Below are 12,370 nucleotides of genomic sequence, written 5' to 3'. Positions count from 1 at the left end.
AAGTTTGGAAACCCATCTTTTTAACTGCGAGGCCGTCAATTATCATTAGATACCGGTTCGGCAGCCGAGTTTGCCCCGTATATCAATATTAGTGCCTATATTAAGGTGAGTGATAACCGCGTATCCGCGGTCTTTATAGGCTGACGTCATAATGTAAATGGAAATAATCGTAATTTATTGATAAAGGTGTAACTTTTTCACGTAAATATTTCATACGCTCAACTAAAGCTGTTGTTTGGGGCATTCTTAAAAAAAAAAAATTACCTATGTACTAAATAGAATATGAGTCAAATTCTAAATTTACAAAGAATAAAACTAAATAGTAAAATTGTACTTGCAGGTCGCTAAAATCTGTTAGAAAACTTATCGTTTTTAATCTTTTACCTCTATTCTATTGTCGCTATTTGTTTCTGTAAACGTATAGTACAGCGGCCCAAGGGCCTTATACACTGTTTGATGTGACTGGACAGTATCCTACCGACGAGTGGTATCGTTGTGTTCGGTAGAGTTTACTGAGTACGAAATAAGAACTCGTCACTTTCTAAGACCGTGGAGGGGTTAACTGTGACGTCACAAAGATGGCGGTCCCGGGTTTCAAAGTTTAGATTGTTACTCGGCAAGTTATTATCAGATTTTAAAAAATGAGGTGTCCTGTGAAAGCTGATGAAATGTATAATAAAACATGCTATATAACTAAAAGTGTAATTTAATTATTTTATTTTTTATTTGCAAAAATACGAAAACTTTACATTTGTCTTTTTTTTCTCACCCAAAAAACACAATGAAAACGGCCACTTAGATAAAAAATATGTCATATAAATAATTTAGGTAGATGATTAAGCTACACGTTACTTCTTAAATTTTGTGAATCCGATAATAAACAAGTAAAATACGATGATTATACCGCGGGCGCGGCGCAGCGAACCGCGCGCGCTCGGTTACTTGGAGGCGCGGGCGCGACTGAGAATGCTGTACTGTATATCAAAAACAAATTAACATTTTAAAACAAATGCTATATCAAATGAAAGATATTTAAATAACCAATAAAACGTGGTTATAAACTGGAGCTTGTCATCTTATACATAAGTATATAGTAATAAACATAAAATAAAAATCCATAGAAGTATTCACTTTACTTTTATATTAAAAAAATAACGATTATTAGAGAGAAAATAATTATCATTATGAACCAAATTCATGTTATTAAGCATAAGTTTAGTATCCTGGCAAGCGATATCTCTATAACTTAGAAACTTAAAAAAATAAAATAAAATAAATAAACCATTTATTCACGGAAACAGCATTTACATAATAGGTACTACCTCCGCCAAACTGTATAATAGTTTGTTGGCAGAAATAGGCTCCTCTCTTTACATACTATTTTAGGCTATTTTACTTATTTAGGTATTTAAACTATTTTAGATACCTACTAGTATAAGTTACAAATATAAGTTCAATATAACATGACATTCTTTAACTTACGTTTATCCTAGCTACATATTGTTTCAACATGAGTTCTTTTTAATTGTAGATGTAGTGTACGGACGCCCGGCCGGAAGCACGGGCTGCTGATCACGTGTAGCGTCCATTCAGCCCAATTCCCTGAGGTTGGAGCTGCAGGTTACTGTCCCGGCGGCATTTCCACACCATTCTCCTCAAATCTTTTTGTTTTCCAGCAGAACAGATGACACCTTTAAGTTCGACTTCCTTTAGTTCGTTTTCTTTCAGTGTGTCTCTACCGAATGTATTATATCGCGGTGCCGCATACATAGTACATTCTGCTAGTAAGGTACTCCTTACCACAGTGTGGACAGGAGGTGTCTCTACTAATTTCCATTATCTTAAGAGGTCTGTTGAGGGTGTTATGACCAGTAATGATACCCATCAGTAGTCTCAGACTGCTCTTACCTAGTTTCAAAAGTAACATCCGCTGACATAGGCAGAGCCGGTTCCGGACCCATATATTCAGTCTCCGCCTCCATCCTCGCCAACAAACTGCAATCGCAGTTTGTCGAGGAATTAAATTTGTGACAAAATTGTTGTGTACTTCATGATAAATAAATAAAAAAAAATCCTCGCCAGTTCGCGCGCCGTCTCATTTCCCGGCACTCCCTAGTGTCCTAGGTACCCATGCCACCGTGACACTTCTTTATTTGCCTATCGAGTTAAGCTCCTCTCGACATTCTCTCACGAGAGAGGAGGTAACCTATATTTTCTTTAGTGACTTTAGTGCTGCTGACTATCTGTATATATTACAATAGCGCCTTCTTGCTGCACACTCTCTTTAACTATACGTGCACAGCGGGCTATTGCACATACCTCTGCTTGGAACACGCTTATCTGCACAGTGATATTGATACTTGCTCTCCCAGTTTAGAGATCACTATGCTAGTTTCGTTGAGCTTCTTCTTGAGCCATTCGTAAAGCAGATGGTCGTCGGGTGTCCGACTTCCACCTTCCAGTTGTCTCTCTTTCCTATATTGTACCCTGTATTTCTTATCAAATATCTCCTGCCTTTTTATTAGGTCGGTATTGGCCATCGACATCTCAAATTTTGATAGTGCCTCTCTTTGTATCAGCGCGTATCTCTTGTCCACGTAGCTTCTTCTCCATTCCTTACATGCTTTTCGTTCTATATCACTGTTCAGTAGCTCTTCTCCACCCCATTCCAAGCTTCAAACCTAGTATTACCTCCAATTGCATGTGTCGGGGTCGTTCTCATATCCCATATAGCACCCTGGGTAGTACATATCACCGCCTTGTAGATCCAGCGGATTTTTACTTCACTCGTGTCGAGGTTCCTCTAAAACTCTAAACAGTGGATGCCCAGAAAGCAGCGGTTTTGACAGCCCTGACCGTCGCGTTCCTCAGGTCAGATTCCGAGCATTGTCTATAGTGCCCTTTTGCATTGACATAGTGTGCTTATGGCTTTTGCCGTCTGCTCCTTGATGTGAGTTTTGTATCTGATCTGAGCGTACTGTCTAGAGTAACTTCCAGATATTTCAGGTCATTCACCATTTCTAGTTCTATACCTTGCATCTTTATGGGTTTCATCTCTTTTATTCTTCTATTAGTGAATAACACTAGCTTTGTTTCGACGGATTGAGATCCAGTCCTCTCTCTCTATACACGTATATCTCTTACGACCCTAAAAACCGTCCCTCTCACTAGTAACACTCCGTCGTCAGAGTAAACCTGCATGTACATACCCCCTCTATTGAACTCTTTCACCATTGAGTCTAGCAGTAGGCACCACATCAGGGGGGACAGACACCCCCCTTGTGGGAACCCTCTTCTTGGACTAATTGTTTAATCTCTAATCTCAGCTGGGAGGCTACTTTCGACTTTGAGCCTTGACAATAATGTACTCAAATATATCTTGTGATGATAAATCAAGTAACTTTTTACGTCAAAACGCCGTAAACTGTGTTTAGTCACATTTATTAGATTACCTTTTCATGCTTGGCATATAAATCATATAATACAATGAGTCCAATCGACACTGAAGTGACTACTTTTTGGATTTTTATTGTTTGCTTATTTCTATATACTTATTATTAGATGACAAGCACCAGTTTATAACCACGTGTTATTGGTTATTTAAATATCTTTCATTTGATATATCACTCGTTTCAAAATGTTAGGTAGTTTTTGATATACAGTACAGCATTCTCAGTCGCGCCCGCACCTCCAAGTAACCGAACGCGCGCGGTTCGCTGCGCTGCGCCCGCGGTATAATCATCGTAGTTTACTTATTTATTATCGGATTCACATAATTCAAGAAGTAACGTGTAGCTTAATCATCTACCTAAATTATTTATATAGCATATTTTTTATCTAAGTGGCCGTTTTTATTGTGTTTTTTGAATGAAAAAAAAAGACACATGTTAAGTTTTCGGATTTTTGTAAATAATAAAATAATTAATTGAATTACACTTTTAGTTATATAGCATGTTTTATTCTACATTTCATCAGCTTTCATAGGACACCTCATTTTAAAAATCTGATAATAACTTGCCGAGTAACAATCTAAACTTTGAAACCCGGGACCGACATCTTTGTGACGTCACAGTTAACCCCTCCACGGTCTTAGAAAGTGACGAGTTCTTATTTCGTACTCAGTAAACTCTACCGAACACAACGATACCACTCGTCGGTAGGATACTGTCCAGTCACATCAAACAGTGTATAAGGCCCATGGGCCGCTGTACTAGTATGAGGTGTGCAATAATGAGTATTGTATTGTATTTTAGGTATTAAGCATATCTTTAAGCTAATTGTAATTGTTTACTCAACTTGGTTTCAAAGTCGTAAAATATTGTTGCTTAATCCAATCTCAAAACATAACTTCGGCCTGTAAAACAAAGTAATTAGGTACCCTATTTTCTATACAATTAGTATGGCAACTTGGGTACTTAATAAGTTGGGGCACTAACCGTACCATAAAGCTAGCGTAATGTAATATCAATATCAAAGTGTCTAACATAACAAGGGTTAAGAAATTTGAGTAATTTCTAACTAGACACGTATGGAATGCCTTAAACATGAGCTGGGTCAGTATAATAATTCAGATCATGTGAACAGCTGGCACGGAATTCCGTGAGGAGTGCCGTGCTTACTGAATACCCGGACCATTCTCGAGTGGATGTTGGTGTATTGGTGTTGGATTGAATTTGCGTTTTAAAGAGCCGGTTTCATGTCCTGACTTAGGCGATCAGTAGGGCTAAGCTAAGATCGTCGGTTTTTTGTCATCTGTCATCATGCCTCTTTCTAACAAGTATGAAAGTGCGAAACTGACAAGTGATAAAAATGCAACCATGATAGCGCCGCAGGGGAAAAAGTGATTGTGGCGTACCATCACGCATCGCACTGTTAACTGACAGTTCTTAAACCTTATTACCAAAGGCATAAGGTCTACCGATGGACATTAAAAGTGTTACATTTTGAAGAAAAGCATTACCATTTAAGAAAAAGCTACTTAAAAATCGTATAACAAATACTTAGTGACTCTGTACAAAATGCCATTTGTACTTTAGCAGGCCGGATGGCTTTATCCACGTGACAAAATATCCGTCACTATTTAACAGAACGCGATTGAAAGTGACGGATACCGTTTTATCACGCTGTCACGTAGACAAGAACGACCATCATATCCGTACAGGATTACTGGCAATTTTAAAATTATATGTCGAGTGATATTCCAACTTTGACTGGAATAATATTTTTGTTATAATTTTATATGATTCCCATTGTGAGCTCTATCGACAATGGAATTATATTAGTGTTGTGTTATATTTTTATTTTATAATTATAATGAAGCTCTCATATGAATAGTTACACTTTGAATCCCAAATTCTAACGAGTTTTCTAATGGCTTATATTACGGCTGTTAGGTATACGATGAAACATTGATAATAGTTATTTACGATACAAGTGCGGAAAAGAGGAAATTCGAAACGAGTTTTAAATCGACACGAGTTGCGAATTACCTATTCGCACGTGTATCGTACAACGTTTTACAGTACATATGGCCCTTTAAACTTTTGACATCGCACGAAAAGTGCTATTTTACGCACTAGTGCGGGAAAATACGACCATATGTACTGCAAAATAGATTTTCTTTGATTAAGATGCAGATAGCAGAATGTAGGCCTTGGCCCTAACAAGACGATATTACTGATGGATAAGGAAAACCGCTGACAAAGGCAAAAATGTATGAAACAGATGAAATAAAGTTTGGTATCCGTTATGTCGATATTCAGTTTTGAGTAAAGTGCACATATCACAATGAAAGAAGAAAAGAAAGTGTGCGGTTCTGCTGGAGCTGTTTTGTAAAGGTGAGAATGCCTTATCATCGTCATTTTCCACGCGTTATCCCGGAATTTTGCCACGGCTCATGGATTGGGAGCCTGGGGTCCGCTTGACAACTAATCCCAAGAATTGACGTAGGCACTAGTTTTTATGAAAGCGACTGCCATCTGACCTTCCAACCCAGAGGGAAAACTAGGCCTTAATAGAAAATGAATGAAATGATGGTGAGAATGCTTTATATCAGTATAAATACCTATTGAATTTGTTCCAATCCTAGTCTTTTCTTGCGGCGAAAGCGTAAAAGCTACTGTTATGTAACTGTTGCTCGTAATTTATCGTTCGAGGCGATCATTTAACATTACAACTAAGCCAAGAAACTGGAAGGGAATAAAATATTATTCTTTCCATGACATTTGCTCGTAATTCGAATGTCTAACAGTTCAGTATAAACACTACAATTACATTTTAACTGAATAAGGCATGATGGGCGGGGGAAATGAGCGAACGGGATAGTCTTATGTATCTTTCAGTAGGAGTAGCAGCGAAAGCGCTATTATTGTTTGTCCTTGTCACAGTCTCACATTTTTTTTATTCCCCACCTTAAATTAGTATGGGCTATGGTGGGCAACAAATAAATTCGACCAATCATAGTGTCGCATTGCCTATGTTTTGTCCCTCACGGAGGCACGCGTATACCACTTCTATAGGATCCTACCTTCTATGACAATTACAGTAGCTCCCTATTAACTGCAATACTCAAGTATGACCCATTTGTTCAAGTCAAGCCGCAGTTTATGCTGCCTTGTAAAATACTTAACCCTTAAAAGGATTCACGAAAAACTGACCCAACATAATTACACAGCACTCGTTGCGAGCGATTTGCCAAAGGTACTCAAGTTATAACCCGTATATTAAAGCCTGACCTGTATCAGTCGGCTCCTTATCATTAGTCACTATTCCTGTCACGTTCTAACAAATATGCAAGTGCGAAAGTGACGCATGGCATGACAAGTGATAAAAATGCGGCCTTTAACCGCATCTGATATATATGATCATTGTGAAGAGGGCGCTGTTATTCTCAAGTATAAGGTAACCAGTTCAGTATAGTATGAAAAAAATAGTTCCAGTGAAATTCCGCAACATGGTGCGTAATCATATATTCCTTGTACTTAGTCAGGCTTTACTAGCTGCCGTATTCGAACTTCAAGGTATTCACAAGACACGACTTGTACTAGATCCATTCTTAGATATCAACTAGTTCTCTTTTGCAGCGCAATTCGGTCAACCAATGTCACTTTTACGTTAGATAGAGTAAGATATCTATTAGATGTGAATTGGATCTCTAAGTCATATCCTGTGGAAATCGTTCAACAGTATCTCCAGAATCGCGCAAATGTCAAATTTGACAGGTTAGATCTTAAACATATCGTTATCGTATCTTGGTGATGTCTAAAAGATGTCTAATAGATGTCTATTTCAATATCCGAATCGGGCCCACCGAATGGCTACGCTACAAGTCAGTCTCCTTGCATGTTTTCTTTGGGGCGTTTACAACGACCATATAAGCAGATAAATAATTAATTTCAAGCCACACGGAGCTCGACTAACCCTAATTTAATTTAAAAGCAATCTGTAGTTTAAATCGGTGTTTGGAAATGTATTTTCGCCGTAGTCGGGTGTAATCGGTTTAGGCGGGACGAGACGTGCCGCGCCTACTAGTGTAGTCGTTAAACTGTTAGAGTTATCTTCATTGTTCTCTAAGTAAGGTACTGTATTAGGTTTAAAGTCAGTTTAAGAAAGGAATAGCCACTAAATTTATATTTTTTAAACCTTTAGCTTTACTCCAACAAGTAAATAACGCGTCTACCCTTTTTAAGGATCCATCAAAAAGGATAGCTGACGCCACTGGTGACCGTAGATCTGGCAGCTTCCTCGCACAAAGAATAAGTATTGCGATACAGCGAGGAAATGCTGCCAGCATCTACGGCACCATTCCGCAGGGGGATATTTTGTAATTATTTATTTTAAGTTTCGTTTTATTTATTTTTAGATTTAGTTTTTAAGTTTTGTAGGTTAGTTATTTAATTATGTTTTTTTTTTCTAGTTATGTGTATTAAGGTTGTATGCACTAGTAAATATAATAAATAAATTTACAATAATATGTTGAAACTAATGTGCCAAAATATTATATGAAACTTACCAAGCTGGCCGACCAAGTGTTAAAAACACCCTGTATTTTTGTACATACGTTATGCGTTGTATCAATCAGCGTCGTAGTATAGCTGGATAAAAAGAGTCAACTACAGAGTAGTTCGAATCCTAGCTTAATATTTATTTAAGGAAAGTGCAGCAATTAATTATAACTGTTAATTGTTTCTAACTAAGCCTCGATCAAAATATTCTACCCGTCGGAGCAATAGCAACGAGCCATCAGGATGAGGTTGGCACAAGTGCGGCGAGAAATAGAATGAAATTCGCTCAAAGTACAGTCAGCAGCAGAAGTTGCTAAGCGGGCGAGGTGTTCAAAATGACCTTGACACGCCCTTATTCTTTTAACAATAAAGTCGCGTCAAGATAATTTTGAACACCTGGCCCGCTTAGCAACTTCTGCTGCTGACTGTACCTACCGATAATTTTGATACAATGCGTGGCGCACGCTAGTATTCCCCACGGCTTCTAAAATAACGTTCACAATCACGGTAATCAGTGTATTAACCAATAATACCGCTAGATGAAACACATTAACCAATCACAAAGTATTCTATAACGTCATTAGTCTGTAATTGCGTCGAGTTTAATTCCATTAATGTGAACTGAGTGCCAAAGCATACTGTGTAATCACATTGCGTGTCACAATCATACGGAAAAACCAATGTAATGTGACCCAGAGCTCTGTGTCAGCTTTGTGTAACCTTAAAATGCATTTATAATGGTTAGTCTGAATTCTCGGCTCTATGGTGCTTGGTGAGCGAGTGGAATGACCTCTCAGATCCGATTAGGGCGCGCTGAAAACAGTACAAGCACCTGCTCAATCTAAGCAGCAGACTCGACGCACTTCGTATTTATAGGGCACTCCGTATCGTCATTATCATTCCTGTGAGTCTACTGCTAGACATAGACTCAGCGCACGAAAATCCAGGGGTTGAGGAGTTAGGCTGTGAGCTGTCGCCTGGCATCTGGCGCGGGGCCTTATTTCGCGTCTTAGTAGCTCTTGTGCGTATTATAAGCATGTCCCATGGGACCACTGGCATACCACTGACTTCGTGCACTCTTTCTCCAATAGGTACCATGTTCCCTGGCTTTGCTTTACGAATATCAGCGCTCTACCTATAATCTGTATCTTTAGGTATTTAAAAAAGAGTTAACACAATCTACCCTCAAATGGCTTCTTAAGCCAGTTGAGGGTAGATGTAAACATTACATGATCAAATAATGTAGGTTAAAATCAGATCGTTCAGTGACAGATCCAGGTGGTTTTGTATTTGGTTGGTTAATCAATAAATGTTATAACTACCTGAAAATGTACAAACTATTTGTTTAGTTTTATTCAAGTACCTAAAGATACAGAGTATAGATACGGGCTGGCCACTATATTTTGGTTGTCTAACATTGTTATATTACTTTGGCGACCTTTTCGGTTAGGCCTATAGTTAAGAACTATTTTGTGTATTTTTTTGAAAATTTTAGACCCAGTAGTTTCGGAGATTTCAACTTAATTGGTCCAGTAGTTTTCTAGAAAATAGGCCCCCCAAAAGTGGCCTCCATGTTTAAAATTCATTTATTTGCGTTACATGCGTCCGTCTTTGGGTCACTAATTTACATAGGTATGTGTACCAAATTTCAACTTAATTGGTCCTGTAGTTTCCGAGAAAATAGGCTGTGACAGACGAACAGACAGACAGACGCACGAGTGATCCTATAAGGGTTCCGTTTTTTCCTTTTGAGGTACGGAACCCTAAAAAGGGTGGTTCTGAGCTTGTTATTCTGTTATACCTACATATTATGAAATTGTATATACCTAACCTCCATTTATTAATTATAAAATTATTACCATTCAAATTCAGACTGCACCATCGTTACAGCTGCAGTTACCTACAGTCGACGTCAAAGATATTTTTTCATTTTTCGCCTTCACAAAAGAGCAATAAGGTGCAAACGTGTAAAACATATCTTTGACTTCGACTGTACCCAAAATAAAGATACAGCATATACAGGCCGCAAAAATATGTGAGCGGCCATGGCTCTACAAATAAGATCGTGTCAGATGACTGGTAACCTATCACAATTGGCATATTAGCAACAATAAATAAGTAGTTATGGACAGTTTTCGAAATATTATATATGAATGTCCCAGCGCCTCATTCAAAATCAAAATCAAAATCAAAAATATACTTTATTCATGTAGGCCTAGCAACAAGCTCTTATGAATCGTAATTAATCTTAATCTAATTATCAGAGCAATTTATTGATGTTAATATTATTCCATAATAAAATTGGATTATTATACATATCAAATTTAACACTAAGAATTTCACAAAAGGATCGTCAAACATTAAAAAGATTGTATAAAAAAATACTAGTCTAGAATTTCTAGAATAAAATCTAAATGTCAAAAAAAAAGCATAAGTAACAAAAGAAGTAGATAGTATTACATCGGAATATCCATTTCCTCATCAATAATCAAATATCTATCTATCTATACATATAATAAAGCTGAAGACGGTTGAAAGTCTGTACATGGAAGATATTCGAAAAAAAGTTGGCTGGGGATACTTAGAATCGATAACAGAACACATTCCAAAAGTTTTTAGAATTTTTGTCTGTTTGTCTGTTTATCTGTTTATCTGTTTGTCTGTTTATTTGAACGCGCATCACGTGAAAACGGCTGAACGGATTTTGATGAAAACTTTACTAATCTGTCGAGAAAATCCCCGGCCAGGTTATAGGCTATAAAAATTCAACCCCTAAAAGGGGGGGTAGCCACAATACTCGATTGACTTAAGTTTGCCCCTGAATCTTATGGCGCTACTTAGGAAGGAGGGGCAAACTTTGCTCATACTATTGTGTTGTATTGTGTGCTACCACTATTGAGTACCCGGGTAAACTAACAGTTGGCGCTGAATTGAATACGTTGTGACATGAATAAGCCACCGAGGAAAGATTTTGCCAAATTAACTCTAAGTTTAGAACAGGGGGTACGGATATCAACAAAAATAATTGAATAATTATGTTGATTTAATAAATTAATAATACAACAAAATTAAACGACAGTAAATTAATTGCCCCTCATTGCACAGTCTTTTGGGGAACTGAGTAAACATTAATTAATAAAGAAAACTAAAAATGAGTTTACATAGTTACATAGTGGTAAAATAAACACACATAATTATCAACACGCGTATAATTGCAAAATTCTTTAAAATTATTAATTTTCTCCATCATGAATTATACCTAATCGTGATTATATCGCACCCATATCAAATCCATATTCATACGAGGTGGGTACTTGGAAAAAAAAAACATTGACCTCTGTCATTTGCAGTGCCGGAATAACCCTTTTAGGCAAAATAAGCACTTGCTTAGGGCGACACGTCTAGGGGGCAGGGGCACCAAAACCCTAGGCAAAAAAAAGCGCAGGCTGCATCAGCATTGCAGTCGTCGTGGAGTAGGTACCTACATGAAACTTTTATACGTGTACAAGTACCCATCTAATAACGTCCCATCCCTTCTCTGTATGAAATCCTGGATTCGCGCCTGGTTGGGACTAAAAGTAAAAATGTACAACTGTCTATCAAACTGCGTTTTTTATATCGAAAAATTTTCGCGCTCGCTTCGCTCGCGCTTACAATAACATTATGATATGGTAAAACTGACATTCAAGTGGCGACTGCAGCAGAATTTCTCTGTTGTAAGGTTACTGCTGCAGCAATTTTCGTGATAAAATGATGTGACTGATTTCCATACTAAAAATAAAAATTTACAACTGTCTGTCAAATTGCGTTTATATATCGAAACATTTTCGCGCTCGCTTCGCTCGCGTTTTCAATAACTTTCTAAGTAAAATTGCGTTTTTTATATCGACAATTTTCGCTCTTGCTTCGCTCGCGTTTTTAGTAACATTCTAAGATATGATAAAGGTGACATTCGGGTGGCGACTGCAGTAGCATTACTCTGTTGCAACGTTACTGCTGCAGTACTGTCAATTTTCGTGATAAAATTATGTGACTGATTTCCATACTAAAAGTAGAAATGTACAACTGTCTATCAAATTGCGTTTTTATATCGAAAAATGTTCGCGCTCGCTTCGCTCGCGTTTTCAATAACTTTCTAACATATGGCGACTGCAGCAGCATTACTCTGTTGCAACGTTACTGCTGCAGTACTGTAAATTTTCATGATAAAATGATGTGACTGATTTCCATACTAAAAGTAGAAACTGTCTATCAAATTGCGTTTTTATATCGAAAAATTTTCGCGCTCGCTTCGCTCGCGTTTTCAATAACTTTCTAAGGTATGGCGACTGCAGCAGCATTACTCTGCTGCAACGTTGCTGCTGTAG

The 12,370-nt window shown here is 37.7% G+C and overlaps 1 protein-coding gene and 1 long non-coding RNA gene across 3 annotated transcripts in view; both read left to right on the top strand.

The window, feature by feature from the left end:
- The window catches only part of LOC134791347 (uncharacterized), a 198,494-nt gene that overhangs the window by 30,698 nt on the left and 155,426 nt on the right, over window positions 1-12,370 (top strand). The gene's annotated exons all lie outside the window — the stretch shown is intronic.
- LOC134791278 (brain-specific angiogenesis inhibitor 1-associated protein 2) overlaps window positions 1-12,370 on the top strand; it is a 162,346-nt gene that overhangs the window by 655 nt on the left and 149,321 nt on the right. The gene's annotated exons all lie outside the window — the stretch shown is intronic.

Source organism: Cydia splendana, chromosome 6 (assembly GCF_910591565.1).
Source record: "Cydia splendana chromosome 6, ilCydSple1.2, whole genome shotgun sequence".
NCBI classification, from domain to species: Eukaryota; Metazoa; Arthropoda; class Insecta; order Lepidoptera; family Tortricidae; genus Cydia; species Cydia splendana.
The sequence above is the reverse complement of the archived record's forward strand: the minus strand, read 5'-3'. Positions and strand labels throughout refer to the sequence as shown.